Below are 16,954 nucleotides of genomic sequence, written 5' to 3'. Positions count from 1 at the left end.
ACAAACACAGGAACAGACTGTGCACACACACAGTTTGTTGTAGCTGGAAAAACAGAGCTGTGACTTTGGCATCTTCCGTTTGCCTACACGTGCTTTCAGCTGATTTCAGTGAGACTGACAGCACAGCTCAGCCTTCCTGGGCTGGATCTCTTGCCATGAGAACGTGTGCACATTTCTCGCTGTTTTTCCTTCTGTTCAGCTCTTGCTGCAGACATTGTGCAATGACCCAGTGATTTGGGCAGCTGATTAAAAGGAATTTTTGTTTCTGACTTGCTTTGCAAGAGGGTGTTTTTGAGAGAAGCCTATTCAGCAGATGCTTATTATAGAGTTGTAGGTAGTTCTACATGAAGTTATGGTTTTGTTTGCTAGCCTCTACAGTTTTGGAAAAGTGCAGGTGAGCCTTTTGTACTCTTAAGTGGTCTTTAGAGTCTAGATTGTGGAGAGGAAGCTGGAGTAGGACTATCAACAATACTTTGTTTTGTAGTGAGTCCTCGGGGTGTTGTATGACAAGAATTTAGCTAGAATGAGTTTACTGGTATGATTAGGAAACCAGGTTTACAGCACTGAGGCAGTTTATGTTGGCAAAAGCATATTCTGCCAGTAAAAACTGCCTCAGTCTCATATACAAAAATAGTGTATACGATTTATTTTTAATTTATGTTCGTGTTTGTGTGTTGCCTTGGCCTTTTAAAGCTTATGGTAAAGTAATAAAGTTACAATTTGTGTCCCCCTGTGCACTGTGTCCAGGCAACTCCCAAGTTGCACAAACTATCCCAATAAGAGGGTATAGTTATACGCGCATTTAATGAAATCAAAAAGTGAGCTCTCTGTAGTCCATTTAGGATTTTAGTTTACTTGTTTGGTAGCTGAAGGCACTTTGCTTTCTGCCTAATATCTGGTAAGCCTGTCCAGTACAACCTGTAACAGTCCCAGTGTTTTAGTTTTTAACACTCCCACTATGTGTTTTAGTTTCCTTGCCATGCAGAGTGGAACAGCACTGGGAAATGTTCACAAGGTCACTGTGCAATGCATGTTTTGTGAATGAAGTATTTGTGGCAGCTTGGTTTTCTGTCCCTTTATTTTTCCTAAAAACAGTGAAGTGCCAGCACTGTTACAATTACATCAAAGGACAGTTCTGCACTGGGAAACCTATGTTAGTCAGTTCCTCTAGGTTATAGACTTGAAGTAGATGCAGCCTTTCTGACAGGAGAAAATTTTTCCTTATATCAGTCATATTTTTGATGCTTTAAAAAAGAAAAAGCAGTTGTTTAAGTTATTCTTCTCCTGCTACTCCTCTGTTATAGTAGGTGGGGGGAGGCAGGGCATATACTCTACTGTTCTTACTAGAGGGTTGCACGGTGGTAACTTTGATCAAAGTTGCTCCCAGTAAGACAATTTACAATTGAGTTTGGTAACGTTAAGCCAGCTTTTCAGGTGGTGTTCCTTTTGGTGAGTTAGTGACTGCTGAGCATGGAGTTAAAACAGTGTCTGAGAAAACTATGGATGCATGGAGAGAGGTATTTCTACTTTTACATGAGGAGTCATCAAGCAGGGCTGTTGGAGACTGATGAAGGAAGGTAGCTGCAAGATCCTGGTCTTTCTGTGCTAATTCTTAATCAAAGATCACCCTCGTGATCTAAATTCTAAACAACTGAGCCTGCTTATGCTGATGTCTGTAGGAGGATTGAGGAGGTAGCAGAGAGAGGCTTGGCACCTGTGTGGGGCCTGGCCATGTGTATATGCACTGTTGTACAGACAAGTGTATCTGAGAGGAGGCTGGCAAATGGAAAAGTTCCCAAGTGCCAGCCATCTACAGGTTAAATACTTGAGTCATTTAACAGTTTAAATATTTTAATATGAGCCACTTCTAATATTCAACTTGTAGTCACTTAAAAGTAGTTGTATTGTGGTCTGGTAATTGCTCCATTCAAAGGTCCTTTGTTTATCCCGGGGATGCTTCCAGAATCCACCCACTCTAACAAATCAGCAAGTTGCTTTGAATGTCAGGGAAACAATCCACTCAGGTTTTGCAACTTCATACCTTGAAAAAAAAAAAAAAAAAAAGCTGTTGTAAGTCAAAATATAATGTCCCTTACTTTGTTGCTGGTTTTACTTAGCATGTGTTTATGCCAGTGTGCCTTGTGTATTGCTTCTTTGCAATTAATAAAAGTTGTGCATGCTTTCTCTCCACCTTTAACGTGGGGGTAAAAAGCCTCAAGCAAAACCCATGGGCCACCACAAAAGTGTTTTCACATGGAAACTGGGTTAGATTGGTTTTAATGAATTCAATTTGCCAAGTAGGATGGCTTTTTTATTTATGTTTTTCAGTTTAACTTTGAAGCATTCATCTAAAGAAAACCTGAATCTTGTTTGCTAATTTTTTTGAGGAAAGGAGGTGATTTACAGGCACATTTAAGCAATTTATGTAGCTGCACATTTTGTTGGCTTCTTACGATTTCTGTGTTTTAGTCTTTTGGGAAATTGCATGGTTTACTTTGTTTTCGTTGATAAATTTAGTTTTTATTTCTTAATTGGCATTTTGCTCCTCTTGAATAGAAGCATAATGAAATTAGACAACAAGCTTGTTAAAACAGTTTTAAAAGGCAGATGTGTTAACATGTCAGTATGCTGAGAATAAAGCAGCTTTAGAAAATCAGGAAAATATAAACTAAGTTATTTGGAAGAGATGCAAGTGTAACAGTTTTTTCCTTGGTATGTATTCTTTGCAGAATTAGTGATTTAGTAGTCACTTGAACCTTGCCTTCTTTTTCCAATATGTAAAAATTAGACTGTTTTCTCCTAAAATTTGTCATAAATTTCCTAACTTCGAATGAGTAAGCTAGTAAGCTCTTTTCAACAGAAAGAGGAAAAAAAAGCATAAACTTTTGAAAGAATACCCCAAACATTTCTGACTTCAGTTAGTTGGCCAAGAACTTCCTTCAGAGGCTTGACTGATCCTAAAACTCACTGACATACACCCTTTGAAATATTCAATTACTTTTTTTTTTTCCTCCATTGTAGACAACTTAGGTTTCAATTTCAAGTACATTTGAAAATAACTTTGATGAAGTTTAAATTCAGTGTCTTAATTTAAATTTATGTATTTTTACATGCTAGTCTCTGGTGTTCAAAGACTCTTCCTTGGACTGGGGATTGTAACCAAGGTTGTGTATACAATCTTTATATTGAGCCATCATTATTTTTCTTGGATAATGTGTTACTGTGGCATTTCATTGTTCTTCATTTTTCATCCTTTGTTATGAAAGGATTTGGAATGGAGAAGCTCTCTTGAGAACTTCGAGTAATCTCATCTTTTAAAATACTGCTAAGTTGAATGTACAGTCCAAAAGGTATGTCTCTTTGAGTCTCAGGAGACCTCCAGATGAAAGAATCTTTCTGTATGCTGTGAATTAATGAGAAACTGCATATTTTGCAGAAGCAAAAGGGACCTAACCTTTAGCCTTGGTTGTATCCACCCTATTAGTTTTGATCTTGGCAATGTTCAGCGATTTGGTTCCAAATTTTTAACATAGGCAGATGAGTGCAACCCAGCTTGTCTTGCTTGAATGACAGAAGGGTAAATTACCTTTCTGATGGATATTAACTGCAGTGATTTCAGAATAACACGTTGGTCAGAGCTAATTTTGTTAATGTGCTCTTTCCAAGAAAAAAGATTCTTTTCTGTTGAGAACCCTAGGTAAGTTTTGGAAAATGCAAAGATTATCAGAAAGGCAAATTTGAATGAAGTTCAAATTAGTTACAAAAAGCAGAGAACAGAGAATGGTTGGACAAATTTATGAGGAATGGATCTGTCAGTGTTCATAGCCGACACCATCCACATGCAACCTGCACATCAGGGGTGCCACAACCGTTGGTTCTTGTGAGCTGATAGGCAGTGCCAAAAGAATTGGGAGAAATTAAGTGCTGTGTTCTGTGATCACTCCAGACAGAATTGCTATTGACTAGCACTGGGACAAGATTGTCTATTTGTTCTTAAGTAGCAAAGCTTCCAGAGTTCCCTTACTAGAGTTGTTAATGTCTAACAAAGGCAAAACAAATGTGAAGATCAAATTTTTGTTTAGTTTCTCCATTTGTTCAGTCTGGAGAAGACCTTACTGTGAGCTTTCAATAATACTTTACCAAGACTTGTAGTGAGAGAAGAGGGAGCAAAGGTTTTAAATGTAAGTTTCTTGGAGTACTTCTTCATTAAAAATATTCTAGTTATGTAATGTGCTCTTTGGATTTGAGAGCTGGCAGAGGCTTGGACTTTTGTGCCATTATTCTGATTTGCCACCCCCATGGATGTCTATTTAGAGTAAAGAAGAGTCTTTAAAACTCAGAATTGTCAAAAAAGAAATCAGATTCCAAAGATGCTGGACATTGAAAGCAACAAACCTGATGTTTTCTGTGTATCTGGTTGCTGGCTGATGTAGTTTTAACTGCTACACCTGTAATAACTAAAACTGAGGACTTCATATATGCAAGTTGATGTCCTTCCTCAGAATAGACAGTGCAGAAGAAAAAGGTTTTGCATTTGCAAATGAGCGTAGTGTGGACAAGAGTAAGTGGTACACAAGTGATGATGATAGGGTCTGGGAGCTGTGGGGATGACAAGGCACCATGGGAAAGGAATACCAAGATCGGATGATGTATGTGGGAGTGCATCTTGCTTTTAAAAGCTGGAATAGAAAAAAAGAATTGTAAGGAATTCCCCATAAAAGGCATGACAAATGAGCACAGAAATTGTACTGTAAAGCTTTATGTAATTTACTTACTGAATGGTACTCCAAAAAAGTAAAAGCTTGTTTTCCAGAGAAATGTTCAGCTGTGTAGATGTCAAATTTACTTCTAATTTTCTCAGAATCTTTGCCTTATTGATTTACAGGGATGCTGCTGCTTATGATAAACTAAGTTTAAGTTCCTTGAGGAGGTTCTCTTTTTGTGAAAAGCTTGTCAGCTTGAGACATGTTATATCCAGAAAGGGATATACTGTGATATCGTGGAATTGAAATTTCTATTATCATGTGCAACATGCAGCACTGGGATAAAAGAGGCGTGCTGTCAATCTTTTTTTCTTTTCTTCCCAAGTAACTTCTGTGCTATCATCATAGCTTGATTTGTTCAGGGGACAGAAATATTACTGAATTTTTTTTCTATGATTTTTCAAAAAGTTGGTGTGGTGTCTGTGGCTGCTCATGGTCTTATACTCTGCATGTGTGAGAAAAAGACATATAAAATGTTGATTGTTAACATGGTTTTCTTTGAAACAAGATTGGGACGAATGCTTACTAACTGGAACGAGACCAAGAAAGACAGAAAGAGAGAAAGTTATTTCATGACTTGTCAAATATAAATTAACTTTTTCATTTTGTCTGGGCAAGACTGATTATTAATATAAGTTGCAATTGTAAGCACTTAATCTGCTGTAGGAAGGTGAGGGCTGTGGAGAACTCATGCACAGTAACAGAGCACTACTTAACTCTTGCTTCTCTGGCCAATTTCTCTGGCCTCTCTCTGAGGCCAATTTTGATTGTGTTCAGGTTTTCCCATTTTACCAAATAAGTTGTTTTTAGAGAGAGCTTGGGCTCTCTATCCCTTGAGAAAATTGAAATAATTTCCTAGAGATGGCTTGAACGTGCACCTGTAACCCTGCTTTCAGAATTTGCAAGCTCAGTTCCTAGGTAGGCACTGCCTCATCATTAGCCACTGCTTCATGGTTAGATTGAACAAGCAATGAAAATAAAAAAATCATAAATAATTGGGGTATATTTGAAATTTCGGTTTTGGGATTTCATTGACATTGTTTCTTAATAGAAGCAGGAAACGGGAAAAAGTTGATCATAAAGGCATGCTCTAGATTGCTGTTTTCTAACTGTGTCAAAGACTGCAGAAGTCAGACAGCACCAACAACATTTTTACCACTGAAGTTTTCTCTTCTCCAGACTAGGCTGTATGGGAGCTTTAAGGCTTTTATTTAAAAAAAAAAAAACAACAACAAAACCAACCAAACAAAATCCCTATTGCCCCTCAAAAAAACCACCAAACCTCAACTAGCCAACCAGCCAACTAATCAACCAAAACCCCAAACAAACAAAAACCCTCAACCCTTGTGCAAATTAATGCTGGGTTTGATGAATGATGCCATAAAGAAACAGGAGGGAGGCAACAAGCTAAAGTTTAAAGTTGTGCTTCTAGGCCTGTTTTGTTTGCTTGGTTTTTGTTGGTTGATTTTGTTTGGGGTTTTGCCTTTGGTTTTGTTGTAATTTTGCTGGTGACAATAAATTTAATCCATAGAAAGTACTCTATTCATTGCATCCAGAAAGTTGATAGACAGTTTGCATATGTAGTCTTTGATTTTTTTCAGAGACTAAATGAGATTCTCAAGAAAAGATGAATTTCAAGAAAATCAGTTTAATAGTCTAGTTACAAATGGTGAAGAACAAATGGCTTGAATTTTCGGGTAGCTTTTGAAAAATAACTTACATTCAGGACACTGAGAAATTCAAGACAACTGCATCTTCAAAGCCATTAATATAAATTACTGTAAGGATGGAAACAGAGCAATGTTGAGGGTATCTGTGTGACCTTATCTGCTCATTCCTGGCTTTTAATGTAGTTGTGCTTGGTATTTGCATCTCTTGCTTCAGCTCCCACACAGCAGATGATGAAAACTGAATTCCAGGACAAGATTAAAAGATATTTTTTGTTTTAAATGCTTTGTGGCTTGCCAGTTTTATTTTTTGCTTTTAGGATTGATTTACTTCCAGCAAAAGTCAGCCTTGAGTTATTGAAATACTTGTTTTCTCCCCTTCTCTAGCTGTTTGCATATGCTTTGAAGTAACTGTGTTTGGATACCTTTTGGTCTTACAGTACTGCTGTTAGCCTCCTTTTGAAACATGGCAAGAACAGGAAAAAAGTTTCCTTCTTTATAAGTAGGTACTGAAAAGTAGAAACAGCAAAGAAACTGTGTGACTAACCTCCAGGCAAAGCTGCCACAGGGGCCAGGCACCATAAACTGGAGATGCTGTTCAGAGTTTGCTGGTATTAGTGTCAATCTCTTGAAGCATGTTAATGCAGAAAAGGAGTTTCCTTTTAGCTTGTTAATAAACTCATAATTATTTTTGTTGCAGATCAGAGGTAACTCCAGTGTAGGAGCTGCGAATTTGAGCTGTACTGCAGGGGACAATAGAATGGAAAATAAAACATTGCTTGTCTTAAAGCATCAACCTTTGTGTCTCAAGTATTCTTTGTAGGTAGGTCTTGTAAGAGTCATGTAATATAGCAGTTAAGAGGAAACATGTTTTTATGCTTGTGCAGCAGAGGTAGTATGTTTCAAGCTGCAATTCAGGTTTATTTCAGTTCCTCAGAAAATCACCTCAGAATGATTCTGTTATGTGAAAAGATCAAAAGAGAATGACAGCTTAGACCAGAGGAACTGATGGTTGTGTTCTTCACCTGGTTCAAATACCTCACCAGCAGGTCCGGTGGGAGTAATTTCTTGTGAATCCGTACATGTTGTCTGCAGCAGCACGGAAATTATCTGCAGAATCACCCCTTAAGAAGCATGAACTGGTTGTGGGAATAAGCTAGTTTTTGGAAAATTTTTCCCCTCCCCACACAAAGGTTGGATTATGTGTTAGTTGTTATTTCTGTATGTCCATAGAGCAGTTGAGATGGTTCAGATTCATGTATCTTGAATCAATAATCCCACACTTTTGGCTTTCTTTTGGAAATACCGTTCTGAAAAGGTTTAAAAGGAGGACCCTGGGAATTACTGACCAGCCAGCCTTACCTATGTGCCCAGTAAGGTCATAAAACAGATCCTCCTGATAGCTATGTCAAATCATAGAGAAGAGATGGAGGTGGTTGGAGACAGCCAGCATGGCTTCACCAAGGGCAAATCATGCCTGACTGATCACCATTTTGATGGTGTTTTATGACAGAGTGACTGCATCAGTGGACAAGGGAAGAGCTACAGATATCTCCCTGGACTTCTGTAAAGCCTCTGATAGTCCCACACAGCAATCTTGTTGCTAAATTGGAGAGAAGAATTTGATGGATGCACTTTTAATGGATAAGGCATTGGCTGGGTGGCCATGTCCAGACAGTTACAGTCATTGGTACAGTGTCCATCTGAAAACCAGTAATGAATGGTGTCCCTTAGGGGTCTGTACTGAGACCAGTATATTTTGATATCTTAATCAACGATGACATCACACTTAGTGATGCAGTTGATAGCCTTGGTGGAAGGGACGTCATCCATCTCTAGATGGCATTGAACAGACCCATGTGAGCCTCATGAGATTCAACAAGGCCACGTGAAAGAACCTGCCCCTGGGTCGGTGTCATCCTCAGTTTCAATGTGGACTGGCAAATGAACTGCTTGAAAGCAGCCCTGCAAAGAAGGACTTTGGGTGTACTGGTGGATTAAGATTCGGATGAGCCAGCAGTGTGTATTTACAGTTCACAACCATGTCCTCATCTGTCTAAAGAGAAGCTTGGCCAGCAGATTGAGGGAGGCGATTCTGCCTCTTCTACTCTGCTCTGGTGAGACCTCACCTGTAGTTCTGTGTCTAGCTCTGGGGTCCCCATAGTTTTAAAGGAAAGAGGATAGACTTAGGAGTATAAGGAGGATATAAGGAAGAAAGTTTTAACAGTGAGGGTGGAGAAATACTGGAGGTGGTTGCCATCATGTAGATATTGTGGAGAAGTTGAAGATGTTCCATCACAGGAAGGATTCAAGGCCAGGTTGAACAGTGCTTCAAGCAACCTGATCTTGACTGGACTAGGTAGTATTTAAAAGTTTCTTCAAAGCCAAATTGTTCTATGATTCTTTGAAATTACCTTATTGAATGTAAACCACAGTGAATTTTCCTAGGGGACTACTTGAGCAGTCGTCTAATGCAGGGCTTGGGATTGCTAAATTCTTAAATGCTCTCCTGGTCCTGATTTATTGGCAGTCTTCTTCCATGAAATGGCCAGAAACAGTGTGATTTTTATGATTTTTATTTTTATTCATCAGAAATAGGAGGATACAAAGATAACAGAGAGGTAATGGTCTAACTCTGTCCTGTAATCAAATCTGTCTTTGAACAGCTTCTGCGTATAAACAGTGCATATTGAATACTTGTGGTGGAAGTTTTACACTGGAATAGCTAAACTAGTCAGAATGATGTTATAAACAGTGTTGTATACAAATCGAAGAAATGGCTTTTAAATTTCTATTTTAGAGTAGGCCTTAGTTGAAATCTAAAATGCCATTGGGGGTGGTGGTAGTAGATACCTATTAAAACATGCATAATTGTGGCAGCATTTTCTTAGAACGGCCTTATAATAACAGATTAAAACTTCCTAAATGGTATCAATCCTTAGTCTCAGATCATAGAGGTTGTCCTCCTACTGGAACCTTTTGGCCCTGTGGTTAAATAACCTGTATGACACAAATACTGCTTTTACCTTGCTTCTTTATATAGTTGTTTTTTCTCTGATTGTGGCTTACTATTAAGACCAGAGTTAACAACCTGCTAACAAATTTTGTTGACGCTTGGCTGTGTAGTTTCATCAGTTACACTTCATCTCTGGACTTTCTGAGTGCTAAGAGTACCAGTAAAGGGCTTGTACTGTGTTTATGGGTATAGTAGTATTTCTGCATTAACCTGATTTCCTGAAGGTTTATTGATGCTGTAAATTTTTTCCCTGGATGACTTGTTGCTGAACTGTTCCTTGAATAAGCAGGAAAAACTGATCCCTGGAGCAAAGCAAATAGCTATGAATAAGCCTATGGAAAACATTCCTTACTTTTATATGTGCACTGTAAAGATACGAAAACACAAGTTTTAAAATACTTCATGGTTATTGAAAGTCTTTGCTTATCGAGTAATACTGCATTGTTAGTTGGGGAAAAAAATCTTCTGATGTTGTACTTGATACCTGATTTGACCTGCAAAACTGGGGTATGTGCTGATGAGTTGAATCCTTCAGACACTTTCTAGTGTGGAAGTGAAATGCTTCCATTTCTACACAGGTGCATATTTAACTTAAAAACAGGCAAATCTTTTCAGCAGTGGGACTTTGCAAGGTGAAGCTGTGTGGCTGCCAAAGGAACGACCTCTTTCCTTGTCCCATATTGCTGTGAAGGGGATGAAACTGTATTGTTGACCTTATGGTCTACAAGTCCAAGTGTGGTTGTTCCTGTTCTTCACTAGAAAACATGGAGCTGTAAAGTTAATGCAGAAGGAAGGAGGCAACAGCTAGGCCACAGTAGTTTCCTCTGTGAGGTGAGGGGGCTGTTATTATAAGTTTATTTGCAAGCACAGTGTTAAAGAAACTTGTGACGTTAGGCCTGCATCTCCATTAGATAGGTTTGTTGACACAGATCAGTTGTGATATTTGGTAGCTTGGTCCAGGTACCTCAAAACAGGGACCCTGAACAAAGAAGTCCCTGGTCAGTTACACACAATCCAAACTCCCTATCCCTCAGATGACAGTCTGGACCAATAGCAAAATTGGGGTCTGGGGTCTTCTTGCTCTTCATTGATTCACTATTTGTTACCAGGTGGTTACTCTGTGGTCTTCACACCCTCTCAGTTTGGTTTTGGTGAGAGATTAGGTTGGTTCTGTAGTCTGTGTTGAAATGATTGTTCATAAACCACAATGTATGAGCTGTCTACTGTAGCAATTTATTTTTAATTAATATTTAAGTTGCTAGGTTTATCTGTGCTAAGTATTATTAAGACTGTTGAGATTGTTAACTCCAGGTTTCACTATAATCCATCTTTGGCTTACACAACATAGCCTTATAGTTCAGAAAAAGTTCAGCTTGAATCCTAACAATTCTAGTTACTCTCCACTTTTAAATAACATAAAATTTTCAACACGAAGGTAAAGAGTTTGTAGATGTATATTCATATGATGTGTATTCAGACTGCTGCTGTGAGGGCCATTTTGAAATTTGTACATTTAAATTAGGTGTTCCTTGAAGTAGAAGTATTTACACAGACTTGCAGAGACTCAGCAAAAACCTCAGGTAAAAAGATCTTTCTTCAGTACTGATTTATAGATGAGCTCACTTTTTGAAGCTGAGGCATGCCTCAATATTCAGACGTTTTGCTGTATTAAACTTTGTGTGTTCCTTTTTTAAACTCTGTCATTGCTAAAATATATCAGACTTCAGGGTTTTAAAATACAAAGTCTGTCCTTTAGGTTCCTCTCCTTTTCTCCTAAAATGTCTGAGAGGTGTCATTTAGTCAGAAGTGCGACTGGAAGGTACACCTAATTTATGTGAAATAAAGATGGGCCCAGATTTCATTGTGAACTCTCAGTTGTGTCATTTTCATCCCATTTCTTGCTAGTTATTAAGCAAGTTGTGTATTTCTGTGATAGCTGCAGAAAGGAGAAAAGCTGAGGGAGCTTTTCTTGCAGACTGTGGTTTCTGATGCTTACAAGATACAAGTTTTCACTGGGTATGTGGAATGGAGAACAGCATTCCTCAGCTGAGCACTGAGGTGGGCGAAAGGGACTGGCAGGTTTACCAGTGAGGCTGATTGGGGCCAGAGTGTGGAAGGGGATACTACAAGTCAGAAAACACCAGCAAACCCATGTTATTTGCAGTTTGACAAGAGCATGGATTTCTTGACAAGTAGAGGAAGCAGGAGGAAAGGAAGGAGAGAAGTTCAGGAGGCATTTTACTTTTTTTCTTCTCTATTGCCTTTAAGCCTCTTCCTGGCTAGAATGTCTTCCAGAGTTTTATCTCAGCCTCTTAGATAGGTGTACTCCATGCTCAGGAGTTGCTTTAGAAGTTGTCAGTGGTGTGCCATACCACACCACACAACTGGAAAACATTAGCTCTTCCTAGTGTGTAATAACGTCTTTCCACAACAGAAATTAAAGTGAATGCAAATCTCTCGGAAACCAGTGGAATTTCAATTTGTTGGAGTTCTTAAAAAAAGAAAGAGTGGAAGAAAAAAGGCAGCTAGTGTAGATGCGACCCCCAGGCAAACGTAACGTGTTTCTTCTTCATGGTCAGATTTGCATGCAGTGGAAAAAAATTTGATAAGTGTTATAATATATGTAATTTGCAGCCATCTCTTACTTGGCCAGCCTGAGTAGCTGAATCATTCATTGAACTCACCTCTAACGTTTTTGTTGTAACATCAAAGTATACTTATGCTTTTAAGTATCTTCCTTACTGCAGTTTGAAAGGCTCTTGAATTAGAAGGAAAATCTAAATAATGTGTCACAGATAGAGGAACATTGTTGACTAGCTCTGCATGAGTGGTTTGCATGATGTTTTTGGAAGTTGAGCCTCCTAGATCACAGATAGTTTAACTCTCTTCCTTATATCATTTCAAGCAGACTGGCCATCCATAGCTTTATCTCATCAGAAGATACATATTCACTGATTCAATTCAATTCAAGATATTCAATTCAATTGATTCAATTCAAGATATTCAAGATATTCAATTCACTGATTTTTTAAAGGGAGCAGTTGATTAAGAGTCTCAGCTTGATCCCATCCAGACTTTGTTTCCATACCTTTGCTATTTTGCAAACCACAGCATCACTCTAGATGAAGTAGGTTTAATAGTACAGGTGTCATGCACGAATGTTTTCCTAATTGGACTGGTGCTGGAGAAGGGTGTTAGTGAATGTACTAATCAGTGTAATTCATTTAAGCAATGAGATTCTTCCAGTAGCTCTCAAATGACTGAATAAAAAGGTTTGAACTCACACTCTTTTTCCCTTGGACTAGAATTGTGTGTGTTTCGGTGGTTTAATATTGGCAAGTATGAAGCAAGCCATTCAAACCTCATGTATATTCTCTTTTTATTACAATGTACAAGTTAGATAGAACCCATGAAATCTGAAAAAGAATCTGAAGATTGTTTTTGCTGTTCAGTTTAACATGTGGGTTTAGAAGGAAAACAATCCTTTTCCTGTAGCTGGGGAGTGCAGCACTTCTTCCTTCTTGCTTTTTACAAAAGAGCTGATGTTTTTCCCAGAGTTCAAGTCATCCTATTAAGCTGGGTATCTCACTTTGATTTGAGAAAGGGCAGAAGTATTTAACTGTGTTTAAAGAGGTAAAAGGCAAACACAGGTTTCTCCTTAAGCCTTTGGGACTCCGTCTGTCTGTGTGTTACATGCAGATACATGTACATACACACACACAGATATGTACACATGTTACATGTGCATCCATTGAAGGACATTACTCTCTACCCTGTCCTGATACCGGGAACGGTGAAGGGGAGGCTGATCCAATGTTTCATGGATGCCTGTTGTCTTTTGGCAGTGTCTCAGCATAAATTGAGGCTACAGTTTTGTCACCTAGGTATTAGAAGCTGCGAGCCTGAGAAAACAGGCTGACGAGTTACAAAGTGCCCCGCTACTCGCGCAGCATGGAGACTACTCTGGAAGGCAGGAGGGAGTGAGCTCAAGCTGGGATGTTGCTTGAGAAAACGATGGGCATTAGACCTCACCTCACGGTTGCATCTCCTGAACAGAGCATCAAGGAGGTGTGTTTGGGAAGGTGCCGTGGGCATTGGCCACATTCTGTCACTTCCGTAGGAGTCTTTACAGCACTTTTCCCCCCCTCTCTTTGTTGCAGAGATAGTGCTTCAGTCAGAATTCAAACTTTGATTGTAGTAGCCCTAGGATCTGCTAACTCTGAGGTGCGATTAGTCTTGAACTGATCTGAAATTCCCTGTAAATTTGGGGGTGTGAAGGTAGTTTAGCTGAGTTTCTGTCTACTCCCTGCAGACAGGGCAGTGTAAATTGGCTTATAGTTCCTTTCAGTCCTCTGGCATTGTTAGCATGTTAAACAATAATTGAAAACTTTTTGATGATGCTCATGGAAAGCTGCTGAGGTCATCTTTTGAGATTCTGGCTCTTATCTTCCTTGCAGGTGGGTGGAAGGTGATTAACCTTTTTTCAGGTTTGTCTCAGTGCAATCTGTCAGAAACAAAATGCTTTAAAAACATAATAAGTATTAAAACCTGCTTTTAATATACATTTATATATTATATATAATAAATATGTTTTATTATATTATTTTAATATTATATATATAATATATATGTGTGTGTGTATATAAAAAAAATAAAATAAAAAAAAAATAATCAGGAAAATCCTACAGGGTTTCCTGACTGTGTAACTCACAATTATAGATTGCATTGTTGTGAAGCAGAGCCCTTAGTTAGTAGTGCTCTGTGTCATTGTTCTCAGATCTTTTACCTCTGTTGGCCCCATTCAAGGGACTGCATTATCAATGCTGTCTTTGAAATAAACCCTTTTCTAAAGGCTGCTTTTGGTGAGGCTGTTGGTGAGCCAGCTCACCTGGTACAAAGCAGCCAGGATGTCTGTAAGGCCTTTACTTTCCACAGTTAAGGGATCATCTCTTACATCCTGCTATTGTACTGTAGGATATTAATTGACTGAAAATGAAACAAATATGGCATGAAGACCATGAATGATCCTTTTAAGGAAAAAAAAAAAATTAAAAAGAAAGCATTGCCATATCCTCTGCTAACTGCATTTTTTTGTCTGTAGAACAGCTGAATATGACTGAAGCATGTAGGTAAAACCCAAGCTAGCTTTTTTCTTGATAAGGAAAATATTGTTAAAAAATTAAAGCCGTGGCATTGTGAAACCTGATGAGCTACCCAGGTGTCCTGTGTTAACGTTTGCTAACTGGAAACTCTGCTATGGGAGCTGTGTTGTTGCTGCCGGTATCCATTGTAGCTAGAACAAAGCTTACCGCTGAGGTTGTGTATGTGATCACTGTCCTTGAAGAGCCTCTCTGTAAAGCATATAATGTAGCCTGTAATGCAAGGTCCACATTTATGAGTTCTTAGTTTTGTTAGGGAACAAGTTTTAGGTCGTGTTGGAGTGAGATGTAGGCACTGCACTACCTCTGGAAATTTCTTTCATTATCCACAAGCATAGGTGCGGTTTTTATGTGTTTGTTATAATTTGGCAGAACGTAACTATTTTCATTAATTTTTGCCTATCTTCTTACCTTAGACAAATTCAGGAGGTTGTATTTTAATTCATTTCTGCCTCTGGGGTAGTGGGCAGAAAGCCATCAAGCCTTATCCTTAATACTGTATTCTCTTGGGGTTTTTAGGTTGCCTTTGAGCTGGAATTCTTTCCAATTTCAAGAAAGCATGTGCAGTGTTTGTAGTGAAACACTTGTATTTTGCATAAGTCTAAATCAAGTGAGAAGGGAACATTGCATATTTTGAACAACTTACAACTAGTCTTTTTTTCTCTTTTCACCTCGAAACTTAAACTATATAGTGATTTCTTCTTTGCCTTCTCTTCCTACAAAAATCACAGAGCACAGTAGATTGTGCTCTGCTGCTGTTCAAGCCAACACAATGACTTCTATGGCAAAATAACTTTTTTTTTTCTGAAGTGGTAAGTCAGAAAGAAGCTTTGTGCTTGGGGGAAAATAAACTTTTTTCAAGAGAATAATTGTGCTTGCTCCCCTCCCTGAATTCGGTCTTCAGAGGCCAGCTAACTCACTGTGAGCTCAGGGACTCATGTCTTTAACATGTCTTAGTTAGTGTTCACACCTTTGTTGGTAAAAAGTTCACCAAGGAACCTAATTGACATTTCTTATGTGATTTGATGACAGAAGTCTTGTTTGTATCTTGGAAGTAATATTTTGTCCAAAATTATCAGTTTGAGGTTAAGTGATTTCCAGTACTGCACCCCCCCTCCATTAGAAGAACTAAATCAATTTTCATGTTTGCTTAAGAGCTAAATCAGTTTCATGTTTTTTTGTGACTTGTTGGTTGTGTTACAATCAGAACAGGCCCTTGGGCTGACAGCTGATGATTTTTCTTTTCTATGATTCAGCTTATTGCTGCTTTCTCTTCTCATTGCATTATTTCTTACACTTTCTTGGTGGCTTGAAGGTAACACTGCCCTCTCAGAAGCACAGGCTAGTGCAGAAGGGCAGATGAATTATCAGAAGCCAGAGTTTTCCTGCATTATGATATCATGTAAAAAGAAAAATGTAAAAAAAAAGAATAGTTAAGAAAGAAAAAAAAAGATTAAACAACAGCTTATGGCTGGCTGCTGCTTACATGATTATCTTCATTGATCATCTCTGTCCAGGACCAGAAGAACATGTGGACTTCAAAGCTTTATGACACACTTTTTTGTGTGGTATTTTTCTAAATGTGGTATGTTTTCTAGATAAGACTACTAAAATTTTGAAATTGTAAATAAAAGACACACAAGAAATTTGTGGAGAAAAGTTCCAGGTAGATCTTCTGTAAGGAAAATGAAATGTGGTGGCTCTAGAAATGAGAGTTGTTTTTTTCTCCCTGCTTTTTAATGACTGTGTGCTCAGTAGTTGCCATGAGGAGTCGTTTTAGGAAAGCATAAATTCAATAATAGAAGTTACCCACTCCTGTGCTTTCTGAGCACATTAACAGCATCTTTAAAAAAATCTGACTGTGTAAGAGTTCTGTACATCTGCTTGAGACTCTTTTTGGATACAATCAAATTTTGGTTTGTCTCAGGACTGGGGTAAGCCTTTGAAGGGGAGTACTGTCCCTTTTATTCCTAGGCATAAGTAAACTTGTGGAAAGACCTTAAATGGGTAGCAAACTGGACATGGTTAAAATTTTGACCTTGGAATTTTCTGTTCTTATTCTTAATGTATTGCTGGAATGAGACTGCTGTTTTGTGGTTACGCAGGGTGCTGAAGATTTTCTGTAGTACAGGATATAGGGCAGGACTGCATTGCCTGGTGAATTGGTAGCTTCTCCTTATTTGTATGTGTGCATATGGACTTCACTGCATTTGCTTGTTTTAGATTGATGAAATAGCTGTAATTTTATTCTGCATAAATGGTTTTAAAAAATATATGTGAAGACATTGTTGGCACACTTGTAAAATGCCTCTCTGATGCTCATTGTGTTATCAGACAGCTACTTGGCAA

General features: G+C 38.4%; 1 protein-coding gene across 1 annotated transcript in view; it reads left to right on the top strand.

The window, feature by feature from the left end:
* Positions 1–16,954, top strand: part of RNF38 (ring finger protein 38) — an 89,077-nt gene that overhangs the window by 23,105 nt on the left and 49,018 nt on the right. The gene's annotated exons all lie outside the window — the stretch shown is intronic.

Source organism: Myiozetetes cayanensis, unplaced genomic scaffold (assembly GCF_022539395.1).
Source record: "Myiozetetes cayanensis isolate MyiCay16 unplaced genomic scaffold, myiCay2020 scf4, whole genome shotgun sequence".
Lineage (NCBI taxonomy): Eukaryota > Metazoa > Chordata > Aves > Passeriformes > Tyrannidae > Myiozetetes > Myiozetetes cayanensis.
Note: the sequence above shows the minus strand (reverse complement) of the source record. Positions and strands in the feature narration are given on the sequence as shown.